At 55.6% G+C, this 15,000-nt stretch overlaps 1 long non-coding RNA gene across 1 annotated transcript; it reads left to right on the plus strand.

The window, feature by feature from the left end:
- Positions 1–4,527: 4,527 nt before the first annotated feature.
- LOC140710935 (uncharacterized) lies at positions 4,528–9,376 on the plus strand. The gene is made up of 2 exons (XR_012092106.1): positions 4,528–5,292; positions 5,883–9,376. It is a non-coding gene; the product is annotated as an uncharacterized lncRNA (long non-coding RNA).
- The last annotated feature ends 5,624 nt before the right edge of the window (positions 9,377–15,000 follow it).

Below are 15,000 nucleotides of genomic sequence, written 5' to 3' on the forward strand. Positions count from 1 at the left end.
AGGTGCAGTAGAAATCCCCAATTTTCGGCCGGGCACGGTGGCTCAAGCCTGTCATCCCAGCACTTTGGGAGGCCGAGACGGGCGGATCACGAGGTCAGGAGATCGAGACCATCCTGGCTAACACGGTGAAACCCCGTCTCTACTAAAATACAAAAAAAAATTAGCCCGGCGAGGTGGCGGGCGCCTGTACTCCCAGCTACTCGGGAGGCTGAGGCAGGAGAATGGCGTGAACTCGGGAGGCGGGGCTTGCAGGGAGCTGAGATCCGGCCACTGCACTCCAGCCTGGGCAACAGAGCCAGACTCCGTCTCAAAAAAAAAAAAAAAAAAAAAAAAAAAAAAAAAAAAAAAAGAAATCCCCAATTTTCAGGAAGACGTGTATTTTCCCCAAGACAGGTTAGCTGCTGTTTTCTCCTGTTGTTAACTAGTGCATTTGTGACTCTCTCGACATGTAGTGAGAGCCGGTTGATGTGTACTATACTTCATGAGATCTTATTTTCTAGAAATCCATAAGCAGATGCTCCTGCTGCTCCTGCTGCTGCTGCTGCTCTTGTTGCTGTTGTTGCTGTTGTTGTTTTCAAAGCATACCCCGGCCACCGTTTATGGGATCAAAAGCATTATAAAATATGTGTAATTATTTCTTGAGCACGCCCTTCCTCCTCCTCTCTCCGTCTCTCTGTCTGTGTCTGTGTCTCTCTTTCTCTGTCTGTCTTCTCCCTCTCTCTCTCTGTGTGCCTCTCTCTCTCTCTCTCTCCCCCCCCATCTGTTTGCTTCTCTCTCTCTCTGTCTGTTTCTCACTATCTCTCTCTGCCCATCTCTGTCTGTCTCTCTCTCTCTCTCTCTCTGCCTATTTCTCTCTGTGTGTCTGTCTTCTGTCTTACTCTCTTTCTCTTCCTGTCTGTCTGTCTGTCTGTCTCTCTCTGTCTCTCTCTCCCGTCTGTCTGTTTCTCTCTCTCTCTCTCTCTCTCTCTCTCTCTCTCTCTTTCTGTGTGTTTCTCTCTGTCTCTCTCTGTCCCTCTCTGTCTTTGTCTGTCTGTCTCTCTGTCTGTCTCTGTCTGCCTTCTCTCTCTCTCTCTCTCTCTGCCTGTCTGTTTCTCTCTCTCTCTCTCTCTCTCTCTCTCTCTCTGCCTGTCTGTTTCTCTCTCTCTCTCTCTCTCTCTCTCTCTCTGCCTGTCTGTTTGTCTCTCTCTCTCTCTCTCTCTCTCTCTCTCTCTGCCTGTCTGTCTCTCTCTCTCTCTCTCTCTCTCTCTCTCTCTCTCTCTGTCTCTCTGTCGCTCGCTCTCTCCGTGTCGGTCTTCTGCCTTAGTCTCTTTCTCTTCCTGTCTGTCTGTCTGTCTCTCTCTCTCTCTCTCTTTCTCTTTCTCTGTCTTTCTCTCCCCCTGTCTGTCTGTTTCTCTCTGTCTCTCTCTCTCCCCCCCTCTTTCTATGCGTTTCTCTCCGTCTCTCTCTGTCCATCTCTGTCTCTCTCTCTCTCTCTCTCTCTCTCTCTCTCTCTCTCTCTGCGCCTGTCTCTCTCCCTGTGTCTGTCTTCTGTCTTACTCTATTTCTCTGCCTGTCTTTCAGTCTGTGGCTTTGTCTCTCTCTCCCTGTCTGTGTCTCTCTGTCTCTCTCTGCCTGTGTTTCTCTCACTGTGTCTGTCTTCTGTCTGATTCTCTTTCTCTGCCTGTCGCTCCCTCTTTCTGTCTGTTTCTCTGTCTCAGTGCGTCTCTGTCCCTTTCTCTCTCTCTCTCTCTCTCTCTCTCTCTCTCTCTCTCTCTCTCTCTCTCTCTCTCTCTCTGTCTGTCTTTTGTCTTACTTTGTTTCTCTGCCTGCCTGTGTGCCTGCCTGCCTGTCTGTCTGTCTCTCTCTCTGTCTGTCTCTCTCTCTCCCTTTTGGTCTGTTTCTCTCTGTCTCTCTCTCTGTCTCTCTCTCTCTCTGTCTCTCTCTGTGTGTATCTTTGTATCTCTGTCTGTCTCTCTCTCGCTCTCGCTATCTCCCACCTTCTCTTTCTTTGCCAAAAGAGCTCAAGTACCTCTAATGTAATCCAGTACCAAGGCCTCAATTCTTAACTTTAGACACCCCAGATTTGATCTTCCCACAGAATGCTGTACAGAAGTGGTGAGTTGATTTCTGGACTTGGATACCTCAGAGATACTACATAATAATAAAGATACCACCCTAAAATCTGGGGTTGCTTCTCCCTCGAGTGTCTCAAAAAAATCATACCTCTGTTCACCTAGGATGCTGGGAGGGTTTTCTCAATGTGCCTCTGCCCGTGTCCTAAAGGACCTGGGACCAAGCCCTGTCCGTTCTGTCTCAAATCTGTATCTGCAAGCACTTCTCAAATCTGTATCTGAAAGCACTTCAAAGAACCACTGGCTCTGTGAAAATATCCCAGAAGTGGCTTCGGCCTCTTGGCTAGGAGGCCTAAGCCTGCTGAGACCTTGCCTGCCCAGGATTCTGTGTGAACAAAAGTGCCTCTGCTGAGAGCTGGGATCCTCGGGACCATGCTTGCTAGCGCTGGATGAGTCTCCGGAAGGATGCACGGGACTCCGCAAAGCTGACCTCTCCCAACGAGGTCAAAGGCATCCCTGTGCATTGGCCCGAGGCCTCCAACGTACATCACCCGTCACCATCACCATCACCATCACCATCACCATCACCATCACCATCACCGTCAGCATCCTGGCGAGCCTGCCCGAGGCCCCAACTACCGGGAGACACTTGGGAGCCCGGCCTTCCTCGGTTAAAGTCCAAAGGGACGGCGACTTCCATCCACCAGGTCTCCACTGAACTGCGAAGATGCGGAGCGTAGGGCAGAGAGGGGACGTGGAGGGGAGACGTCCTGACAGGCGATGAGTTCCCTAGGCTCTGGCGACCCCAACCACGACCCACGGTCCCGGGCACCCGTGGGACACCATCGCTTTTTCCCTTCCTCTGTCCACAGCCGCCCCCACCCCACCCCATCCCCCACCCCACGCACACGCGCTGGAGGTTACAAAACCACACGGCGTGAATAGAGCCTGACGGAGTGAGAGAGACCATTTCACGAGTCGGGGGGTGGGTCGGGGGGTGGGGGGGGGGGGTTCTGTAGAGAGCCCGATTCTCCCTCGTGGGTGGCTACAGGCTAGAAATGAATCTCGCTTCTTGGGCGGAGGGGCTTCCTTAGGCAGTCACGTTTCCGGGAGTATCTCTCAAACCCTCCCTTGAGGCCACAAAATAGATTCCACCCCACCCCTCGACGTTTCCCTGTTTTCCCGGGTGCTGGACGTATCCTGTCAAGAGACCCGAGGGTGACTCGTTGCGTTAAACACCTTGATTGGCTTTGTGAGTTTGTTTCTGAGATGCGGTCTCGCTCTGTCCCCCCGACTGGAGTGCAGTGGCATGATCTCAGCTCACTGCAACCTCTGCCTCCCGGGTCCCAGCGATTCTCCTGCCTTCAGCGGCACCATGCCCGGCTCCTCTTTTAATTTGTAGTAGACACGGGGTTTCGCCCTGTTTCACTGCCTTTCACTGTAGAGTCTCGATAAGAGCCACACCTCGTTCTGTGCCACAGAATGACTTCTTTATCATGCCGACTCTGGAAAGCCCGGCCCCTTGTGATCCATTTCAAACCGAGAGTCACCTCATGTTTGGAAAGCGGATCCGCTCCCAAGTTCGGTGGAGGGATGTGACATATGTAGGACGAGGGACTCTCTTTCTTCTGAGTCGGTCTGCACGGTGGGGCCTAGGGCTGGAGCTCTCTCTGTGCGGACCGCTGGCTCCCTCTGCCTGGGGTTCCATCGGCCCCACCCTAGAACGAGGGCCTTGGCAGACTCTGGCCCTTCCTGGCCCTTAAGTCGCTGTCAGAAACCCCATCTCGCGCTCGGATGTCCTGAATGACTGTGGCTTGCGCCTCTCTGGAAACATTTGAAATCTATCCTCTACGCGTGGCCACCTAAAACCACAGGAGCTTGGGACACACGGCCGCCATCCACCTCACTGGTTTTGGGAGAGAATGCTGAAAGTCTCTTGCCGACTCTCTCTCTCTTGACTTGAGTTCTTCACGGGCGTCTGGTTAAGACGCAGTGAGACCAGATGTGTGAACTCAGGCCGGGTGCTGGTGGCTCACGCCTGTAACCCCAACACTTTGGGAGGCCGAGGCCATCCATAGGATCCCTTAGAGGAATCCCCTAACCCCGGGGAAGTTGAGGCTGCAGTGAGCCATAATGGTGTCAGTGCACTCCAGCCTGGGCGAAAGACAGAGCGAGACCCTGTCACAGACAGACAGACAGACAGACAGACAGACAGACACGCAGGCAGGCAGGCAGGCAGGCAGGCAGGTAGACAGCAGCTGTATTATGTTCTTCTCAGGGTGGGAAGCAAAAATAACAGCAGACAGCACTTAACGTTTCTGTTGTTGTTCTTGTTTTGGACGGAGTTTTCACTCTTGTTGCCCACGCTGGAGTGCAATGGCCACCATCTCGAGGGATCCGCCTGCCCTCGGCCTCCCAAAGTGCGGGGATGACAGGCGTGAGCGTACCGCACCCGGCTCCCCCCCCCCCCCCCCCATCCGCCCCCCAACCACCACCGCTTGTCTTCCGGACAGTTTTACGGCACAGTGTTTGGTTGGCCTGCTTACATTCATTCTACATAGAAATTTAGGATGTCAGCTTCTGGCCTCATGGACTCCGAGCTGAGGAGTCCCCTGGTCTGTCTATCACAGGACCGTACACGTAAGGAGTAGAAAAACCGCAACGTTCAAAATCAGTAATTTTGTGATACAGAAATACACGGATTCACCCAAAACACGGAAACTTTTACAAATTGTCTTTGTTAGTCCTGATGTCTGTGTCAGTGATTCTTTTAGGTTTGGACCTTGACCGAGAGAATTTCCAGTCGGTCTCTCGTCTCTCGTCTCTCGTCTCCGGACGGACAGAAGTTCCAGATGATCCGATGGGTGGGGGGGGTCTTAGGCTGTGTGCCCCCAGGGGCCCTGGTCGATGAGTTGTGGGGATCGCCTGGGAGGGCGCGGTGACCCACTGTGCTGTGGGGGCCTCCATCCTTCCGCCTCCCGCCTCCCCCTCCAGGCGATCCCAATTCATTCCAGGCTGACAGTCTCATTGGCAGACGTCGGGCATCACCTAGCGGCCACTGTTACTCTGAAAATGGAGGCCTCAACAGAGGAAGGAAGCTCAGGCCGCCTGCGCACAGCCTGGGGCAACTGTGTCTTCTCCACCGCCCCCGCCCCCACCTCCAAGCTCCCCCCTTCTTGGTTGCCTAGGAAATGGCCACTTTGACGACTGGGCCGGAGTGACCTTTGATCAGGCAGCATAAGTAAGTAAATCAATCAATCAATCAATACATAAATGTAAATACAATACAATTTATGTATTGTATTATGTACAATAAAGTAGTACGGGCGTGGTGGCTCACGCCTGTCCTCCCAGCACTTTGGGAGGCCGAGGCGGGCAGATCACCTGAGGTCGGCAGTTCGAGACCAGCCTGACCCACATGGAGAAACCCCGTCTCTACTGAAAATACCAAATTAGCGGGGCGCAGTGGCACATGCCTGTAATCCCAGCTACTCGGGAAGGGAAACTGAGGCAGGAGAATTGCTTGAACCTGGGAGGCGGAGATCGCAGTGAGGCGAGATGGCGCCATTGCGCTCCAGTCTGAGCAACAGGCGCGAAACTGCGTCTCAAAAAAAAAGCAAAAAACAAAAAAGCAAACCAAAACACAAACAAACTAACAAACACACAAAAAAACACCATTCTCTGTGAAACTGCTTTGTAGTGTGTGTATTCGTCTCACAGAGTTAAACCTTTCTTTTGAATCAGCAGGTTGGAAGGATTTTTTTGTAGAATCTGTCTATGTACATTTAGGAGACCCTTGTGTCGTATGGTGAAAAAATCTTATGTTTTCAGATAAAAACGAGAGAGAAGGTCTTCATGAAACAGCTTTCTGTTGTGTGGATTCCTCATACAGAGTTAAAACTGCCTTTGGATTCAGCAGTTTGGAAGCAGCATGGACATTTGGGAGCCCATTGGGGCCTATTGTGAGAAAGCGAACATCCCCACCCCAGAAATAATAAAGCAGCTCTCTATGATACTGCTTTGTGATGTGTGGATTCATGCCACAGAATTACAACAAATTTTTGATTTAGGAGGTTTGAAGCAGTCTTTCTGTAGAATCCGCGAATATACCTTTGGGAGCCCATTGAGGCCTACTGTGAAAAACCGAATATCCCCAAATGAAAACTAGAAAGAAGCTGTCTCTGAAACTGCTTTGTGGTGTGTGGATTCATCTCACAGAGTGAAACCTTTCTTTTGATATACCAGGTTGGAAGCGCCCCTTTTGTAGAATCTACAAAAGGGCATTTGGGAGCTGTTTGAGGCCTAGGGTGAAAAACAGAAAATCGGTAGATAAAAACTAACAAGAAGCTATCTGCAAAACTGCTTTGCGATGTGTAGATTCCTCTGACAGAGTTACATCTTTCTGTTGATTCAGCAGATTGGAAGCATTTTGGGGTGTGTGTGTGTGTGTGTGTGTGTGTGTGTGTGTGTGTGTGTGTGTTTTGACAGAGTCTCACTCTGTCCCCCAGGCTGGAGTGCAGTGACACCATCTCGGCTCGCTGCAACCTCTGCCTCCCAGTTGAAGGGATTCTCCTGCCTCAGCCTCCCAAGTAGTTGGGGTTACAGGCACCCGCTACCAGGCCCGGCTAATTTTTTGTATTCTTGGTAGAGATGGGGTTTCATCGTTTTGGCCAGGCTGGTCTTGAACTCCTGACCTCAGGTGATCCACCCACCTCTGCCTCCCAAAATGCTGGGATGACAGGCGTGAGCCACTGCACGCGGCCGATTGGAAGCAGTTTTTTGGCAGAATCTTCAAAGGGACATTTGGGAGCCCTTTGTGGCTTATGGTGACACTGAACATCCCCAGATGAAAACGAGAAAAAATGCTACTGGTGAAACTGCTTCTTGACGTGTGGATTCACCTCGAACGGATACATCTGTTGAACCAGGAGGTTGGAAACACGCTTTCTGTAGAATCTGTGAAGGGACATTTGGAAACCCATTGAGGCCTACGTTGAAAAACAGAATATCCACAGATTGAAACAAGAAAGACGCTATCTGTCAAATTGATTCGTGATGCGCAGATTGATCTCTCAGCGATAAACCATTCTTTTGATTCATCATGTTAGAAACACTTTTTTTTGGCAGTCTCTCTGAACGGATTTTTGGGAGCCCCTTTAGGCCTATGGCGAATAACCAAATATTCCCAGATAAAAATGAGAAAGAATGTATTTGAGAAACTGCTTTGCGATGTGTGGACTCATCCTAAAGAGTTACACCTTTCTTTTGATTAGGCGGGTTGGAGACGCTCTCTTTGTAGAGATTCCAAAGGGACGTGTGGGAGCCCTTGAGGCCTATGGTGACAAACTGAATATCCCCAGACAAAGACCAGAGAGAATATTTCATTGAATCTGCTTCGTGATGTCTGGATTTATCTGCCAGCGCAGAACGTATTCTTTGTTTGTTTGTGTGTGTGTGTGTGAGTCAGCAGGTTGGAAATGCTCTTTTTGTTGAGTGTGTGGGAAGACATTTCCAAGCCCATTAATTCCGGTTGTCCAAACCAGATTGTCCCCCCGAGAAAAGCCATGAAGAAGCGAAACGATCTGTGAAACTGCTTTGCGTGACTGGATGCATCTCACAGAGTTAAACCTTTCTTTTGATTCACGTGTTGGAAACACGCTTTCTCTAGAATTTGCCAAGGCATATTTGGGAGCCCATGGAGGCCTATGTTGAAAAATCAAATATCCCCAGAGAAGCAGTAGAAAGAAGCTATCTGTGAATTGGCTTTGTGAGATGTGGATTCATCTCACAGAGTTAAACCCGTGTTTCGGTTCAGCAGGTTGGAAACACTTCTGTGGTAGAATCTGCAAAAGGATATTTGGGACTCCTTTGAGGCCAATGGTGGAAAAGCACATATTTCCTGATAACAGCTAGAAGGAAGCTACCTGAGAAACTGCTTTGTGTGTGGATTCCTCGCACAGAGGTACAACTGTATTTGGACTCAGCGGATTGGAAGCACTCTTTTAGTAGAATCTGTGAAAATAATGTGGGCTGCAATTGAGGCCTAGGGTGAAAAACAGATTATCCCCAGATAAAAACTGAAGAGAGCCTATGTGTGAAACGGTTTTGTAATGTGGGGATTCCTCTCACAAAGTGAAAGCGTTCTTTTGATACGTCGGTTTGGAAATATTCTTCTTAAGGGAATCGGCGAAGGGACTTTGGGAGCCCCTTGAAACCTGTGGAGAAAAACCGACACTCCCCAGAGAAAAACCAGAAATAAACTATCATCGGGACTGATTAGTGATCTGTGGATACATGTTACAGAGTTAAACTTTTCTTTGGATTCAAAATGTTGGAAACACTGTGTTTGCAGAATCTCTGAAGAAAGGACATTGCAAAGACCATTGAGGCCCAAGGGGAGGTCTCTCACTCTCTCTCTCCCTCTCTCTCTCTCTCTCCCTCTCTCTCTCTCTCTCTCTCTCTGTCTGTTTCTCACTGTGTCTCTCTGTCCGTCTCAAAAAATAAGAAAGGATGGATACATGCATACATACATACATACATACATACAATTAAAAATTAGGAAGAAAATAAAATGAATAACTCGGCCCGGCGCGGTGGCTCAAGCCTGTCATCCCAGCGCTTTGGGACGCCGGGGGCGGTGGATCGCTGGATCACGAGGTGGTCAGATCAGCAGGGCCAGTATGGTGAAACCCCGTCCGTCTCCAGTCAAAAGACCAAAAATTAGCCGGGCATGGTCGTGCGCGTCTGTAATCTCAGCTACTCGGGAGGCCGAGCTGAGGCAGGAGAATCGCTTGAACCTGGGAGGCGGAGGTTGCAGTGAGCCGAGATCGCGCCGCTGTACACCAGCCTGGGCGAGAGAGCGAGACAACCTCTCCAAAAAATACTACTACTACTAATAAATTAATACATAAACGAATAAAAATGAAAGTAAAATAAAAAATAAAACTGAAAAGGAAAAGGAAAAGGAAATAATTAAAAAGTGAGTTTCCGGGAAGAGAGGGAAGAAAAAAAAAAGGAAAGAAAAAAGACAACAGTCCCACAGTGACATAAACATATGCCTCTCGCCTTTCGAGGCGTCAGTGATGCTACGAATGATGCGTAATTTTTTTTTTAACTTCCTTTTATGTTATTCTCGTTTATTGTTTGACACGAGCCTCGGAGGCCCTCCCTCCCTCCGTCCCACTCCCTCCTCGTTGCCCAGACAACTTCAGGAGACAGGCCCTGGCTGGGCCAGATTGTTCTTCTCTTTGAGCAGTTGTTTCCCTGTCTTTCTTCGTGTCTTTAACCCGTGTGGACTCTTCTGCTCGGATTTCACAGATGGCAGCTCCACTTCCGGCCTTGTTGTTTAGTGGGGGCTTTCCTGATTCTCCCCGCATGTAGTGAAAGCAGAGAGATTCGCCTCTCCCACTCCCCCCCTCTCTTTCTTTGTTGCTTTCTCGCTTTTTCTTTCTGTCTCTTTCTATCTTTCTGTCACGCTTTCTTGCTGTCTTGTTTTCTTGCTTTCTTGCTTTGCCTTTCTTCCTGTCTGTCTTTCCTCTGTCTTCTTTTTTTCTTTCTTCTCTCGTCTTTCTTTCTGGCTGTTTTTCTCCCTCTCTCTCTCTTTCTTCTTTCTTTCTTTCTCTCTTTCTTTCCTTCTTTCTCTCTTTCTCTTTTTCTCTTTCTTTCTCTCTCTCTTTCTTTGTCTGCCTGCCTTCCTGCCTTCCTTCCTTCCTTCCTTCCTTCCTTCCTTCCTTCCTTCCTTTCTTTCTTTCTTCCTTTCTTCCTTTCTTTCCTTCATTTTCTCTCTCTCTCTCTCTCCCAGCCTCTGAAAGTGCTGGGATCACAGGCGTCAGCCACCGTGCCTGGCCTGTTTGCTCATGTTATTTTATTTTTTATGTATTTATTTTCATCTATTCATTCATGTGTATAAGTACAAATATTTTCTTTCTTTCTTTCTTTTTTTATGTATGTATGTATGTATGTATGTATTTATTTATTTATTCTCTTTTTTTTTTTTTTTTTTTTTTGAGACGGAGTCTCGCTCTGTCGCTCAGGCTGAAGTGCAGTGGCCGGATCTCAACTCACTGCAAGCTCCGCCTCCCGGCTTCACGCCATTCTCCTGCCTCAGCCTCCCAAGTAGCTGGGACTACAGGCACCCGCCACCTCGCCCGGCTAGTTTGTTTTTTGTATTTTTCAGTAGAGACGGGGTTTCACCATGTTAGCCGGGATGGTCTCGATCAAGACAAATATTTTCATCTGTTTTGATGTATTTTTATATCTCATATTTAGCTAAAAATGCAAATATTTATGCTGTTATTTGTCTTTTCTTTCTTTCTCTCCTTTGTGTTTTTCTTCCCTTCTTTCTTTCTCTGTCTCCTTCTCTATGTTTTCCTCCCTCCCTCCCTCCCTGCCTCCCTCCCTTTCTCTCTTGTTCGTTTCTCTTCCGTGCTTTCTTTATTTCTTTTATTCCGTTTCTGTCCTTCTTTTCTGTTTCCTCTGTTTCTTTTTCCCTTCTTTCCTCATTCTTTCTCTCTGTTTCAGGTTTCTTTCCTTTCCATCTCTCCTGTAAAAATGTAACCTTTGAAAAGTGACGTTTCATCATCTTCATTTTCCACGTTGTCTCCCTTTTCTCTCCCTTTTCCTTCCTCCCTCTCTCCCTGCTCCCTTCCCTCCCTCCCTTCCTTTCACCATCTGTCTCTTCTCTCCATTCCCTCCCTCCCTCCCTGCCTCCCTCCCTCCCTCCCTCCCTCCGTCTCTGTCTGGATTCAGGAAGAGCCTACGCAATCTGTGTCTCCCTGTGTCCTCAACGGCCCGCGACCGAGTCCTTGCTTGCTGTTTCTCCCTCCGAGATGCCTCTCCGAACATCCACACGCCGTGGGTTGTCTTCTGACTCTGTCGCGGTCGATGCAGAGACAGGCTTTGGGGACCGTTTCTGTGGGGTTGGGGTAGAGGGGCTGCGTTTTCGGCCTCGGGATAGCGTTTCTCGACTCACGGTTTCGGTTTCGCGGTCGGCGGGCCGGCCTGCCATCCGGATCTGTCTTGGTGACGTTCGCGACGGTTGTCGGACTCCATCTGGCGGCCGCTTTTATATCGTTCCCTTGGCTTCCGGAGCTGCGGTGGCAGCTGCCGAGGGAGGGGACCGTCCCCGCTGTGAGCTAGGCAGAGCTCCGGAAACACCGCGGTCGTCAGCCGGGCTGTCCCGGTCGCGCCAGAGCTCTGGCGCGTCGCTTGTGAGTCAGAGCTCGGGCGTGCAGGCTTATGTGGGGAGAGGTTGTCGCTGCGCTTTCGGGCCTGAGCCGGGTGTGGGGGCTGCCGGGGTTGGTCGACCAGCACGCCGCAGCTCAGCTCCCGAGGCCTGACCCGCGACCCGCGGGGACCCACCGGGCTTGGGGCGGGAGGCTGGGGACACCCTTCCCGGCCCGGTCGCGGGCCCGCGCGCATCCTGGCCGTCTGAGGCAGCGGCCGAATTTTTTTCCCCAAGTCCCCGTGGGGAGCCGGGGACCGTCCTGCCTCGTCCCCCGGGTGCCGGGGAGCGGTCCCCGGGCCCGGCCGCCGCCCCTCTGCCGTGACCTTTTGTTTTCAAGTCCCCGTGGGGAGTCGGAGAGCGCTCCCTGAGCGCGCGTGCGGCCCGAGGGGTCACACTTGGCCGGCCTTCGGTCCCTCGTGTGTCCCGGTCGTACGAGAGGACGGCCGAAAACGCTTCCGAGTCTCGCTCTGGAGACACGGGCCGGCCCCTGCGTGGCACGGGTGGCCGGGAGGACGTCCCTGGCCCGGCGCTGCTCCGGCGTGTGTCCTGGGGTCGACCAGAGGGCCCTGGGTGCTCCGTGTCTGGCTGCGATGGTGGCGATTTTGGGGACAGATGTCCGTGTCGCGGGTTCCCTGGGCCGGCGGCGTGGTCGGTGGCTCGACCTCCTGTCCCCTGGGGAGGTATATCTTTCACTCCGAGCCGGCATTTTGGGCCACCGGGTTATTGCTGACACGCTGTCCTCTGGCGACTTGTCGCTGGAGAGGTCGGGCCTCTGGATGCGTGGTGGGCCTCTGGGCCTCCCGGTGACCCGGCTAGCCGGCCCTGCTCGTGCTGGAGCCGCCTGCTGGGGCCCGTGTGTGCCTGGTCTCTCGTGCGTCTGAGCGTCCCGACTCCCGGTGCCGCCTTGGGTCCGGGTCTCTGACCCACCCGGGGGCGGCGGGGAAGGCGGCGCGGGCTTACCCTGCCGCTGCGCGCTCCCTGCTGTGGGCACCTGGGGCGGCCGTGACAACCCCACTCCCGCTGGCTCCGTGCCGTGCGTGTCAGGCGTTCCTCGTCTCTGCCGGGTTGTCTGCCGCCCCTTTCCCGGAGCTGGGGGTGGTCAGGTTGATCTGCTCGCTGGCCTCCGGGGAGGCTGTGGCTGACTGACTGACTGACCGACCGACCCCGCTCCGGGGTTGCTTTCCCTGATTGATGTGGTGATGTCGTGCTCTCCCGGGCCGGGACCGAGCCGCGGCGGGCGAGGGGCGGCCATTCATGGTGAATGGGACCCGTTCTTCTCGTCCCGCCCGCGGGGGCCCCCTGTCTCTCGTCCCCGCCTGTGAGCGGTGCGTTGGGAGGCGCTGGGGTGCGGAGCCCGGCCTGACCTTGCTGTCCCGCCCCCGCCGTCTGCCTCGTGGCGTTCGGCGGGGGTCGGCGGGGTCCTCTGACGCAGCAGGCACCCCTCGCTTTCGCCTCTTGTGGTTGTCGCCTTGCGGGGCCGCCCCCCTCCGCGGCGGTGGGGGTGCTGTCCCGCCGGCCCGTCGTGCTGCCCTCTCGGGCGTTGCACGAGCGCTGGCTCTGCCTGGGTCTTTGCGGTGCTCCTGGAGCGCTCCGGGTTGTCCCTCAGGTGCCCGAGGCCGAGCGGTGGTGTGTCGCTCCCACCCCCAGCGCCCCCTCCTCCGGTCGCCGCCACGGTGCCGGCGCGTTGGGTCCTGAGGGAGTTCGTTGGGTGTGGGCCGAGGCGGTCGAGTGAGACGCGCCCCTCCCCACGCGGGGAAGGGCGCCGCCTGGTCCGGCGAGCGCACGTCCCGTGCCTCCCCTCTGGCGGGTGAGCGCGGGCCGTGTGAGCGGTCGCGGTGGGCTCGGGCCGGCCACGCGTGCGCCGGCCGGCCGCCGAGGGGCTGCCGTTCTGCCTCCGACGGGTCGTGTGTGGGTTCACTGGAGGTGCTTTACCTCGCAGAAAGGAGGTGGGTGGACGGCGGGGGGGCCTTTGGGGGCTGTGCGCACGCGCGCCAGCCGGGCCCCTGCCCTGACCGCGAACGCTCGAGGTTGCCGCAGGTTTCTTCTCCTCGCGCCACACGCCCCCTCCCTTCCCCAGGTGTCCCCGAGCGCCTCTGTGGGCCCGACGAGGGGCGACTGGCGGGTGGGGAGTGTGACCCACCCTCGGTGAGAAAGCCTTCTCTAGCGATCCGAGAGGCGTGCCTTGGGGTACCGGATCCCCCGGCCTGCCGCCTCTCTCTGCGTTGTGGTAGCGCTGCCGTAGCGACTCGCTTGCAGAGAGCCCTCCCCCGCTGCTCCCCCCTCGACGGGATGAGGCTGGGGAAACGGTGAGGGTTCCGCCGGACCCCGCGGTGGGGGCCGAGCGTGCGGCTCGTCGTCTACTGTGGCCCGCGCCTCCCCCTTCCGTGTTGGGGGAGGATCCCGCTGGGCCGGGCCCGACGTCCTAGCGGATTGGGAAGGCTGCCGCGAGCGGCGGGTGCGCGTGGCACTCCGTCCGGCGCGGGACGCCGCTGTGAGCCGGCTCTCCGCCCGCTCCTGTGCCGAGCCGCGACCGGTGTCGGTGACCGCGTTCGCGTGGCGCGGGGTTGGGCCGCCTGGCTCTTGGGGAGCGAGCCGTCCCCACGGGGGGTGCGCCGGTCTCCCGGAGCGGGACCGGGTCCGGGACGGACGAGAAACGAGCGATATGCGGCCCCTGGTGTTGGGCTTGTGGCTGAGGTTGCTTCGGGGCCCCCGGTGGCAGGACCCGGGGCTCGTGAGGGGGGTTGCTCGGTGGGTTGCCCAAGGGCCGTTCGGCGTCCCAGGCGGGGCGCCGCGGGACCGCCCTCGTGTCTGTGGCGGTGGGATCCCGTGGCCGTGTTTTCCTGGTGGCCCGGCTGTGCCTGAGGTTTTCTGCCCGAGTAGCCCTCCGCGGGTTCCCCGTGCCCTCGTCCCCGTGGCCCCCTGGCTCCTTGCCTGCCTTGTGCCCCTTTTCCCCGCCCGCCGCCTGCCGATCCTCTCTTCCCCGAGCGGCTCACCGGCTTCTGCGCTGTTGGCCGCCCCGTCTGGGCCCGAACCCGGCTCCGCCTTCTGGGGGCGTCGCCGCCGGCCACGCTGGTTGGCCCGGTGTCTGCGTCCCCATGGCGCGCGCCTTCGGGACCGGGTCGGTGGCGCCCCGCGTGGGGCCCGGTGGGCGCCCGGAGGGTTTGGGTCGGCCTTTGCGGCGTGTTGCGGGGGAGAGCGGGTTCCGGGGGCTCTGGCCGCGTGCGACTGGGTGTGGCGGTGGGGGAGCCGCGGGGATCGCCGAAGGCCTGGTCGGCCGCTCCAGGTGCCACGTGGGGCCGTCTTCGTGCTCGGAGGCTGCTGGCGGTGAGATCCCCGCGTGCGTCCTGGTGGCGGTCGGCTGCGCCAGAGGGGTCCCTCGGCGCCCCCCACCCCGCTCGGCCGCCTGCCTCGCCCGGCGTCTCGTCTTCTCCCGGCCGGCTCTTCCGCATCGGGTCGGCGCGCGCCCCCGCCCCGGGTGCGCCTCGCTTCCCAGGCCTGCCGCGGCCCTCCCCCGAGGCGTGTGTCTCGGGCGTTGTCGGCGTCGCGGGGGAGGCCCGTCCTCTCCCCGCGTGGCGTTGCCCCGTTCGGCGCGTGCGTGCGCCCGAGTGCGGCCCGGTGGTCCCTCCCGGGCAGGTGTCCGTGCGACGTGTGTGTGAAGGTCGACCTCAGCCCGGCCGGTTGCTCGCCCTTCCCCCCTGGGTCGGGGGTGGGGCCCGGCCCGGG

This window comes from Chlorocebus sabaeus, unplaced genomic scaffold (genome assembly GCF_047675955.1).
Source record: "Chlorocebus sabaeus isolate Y175 unplaced genomic scaffold, mChlSab1.0.hap1 unalloc_scaffold_1033, whole genome shotgun sequence".
NCBI lineage: Eukaryota > Metazoa > Chordata > Mammalia > Primates > Cercopithecidae > Chlorocebus > Chlorocebus sabaeus.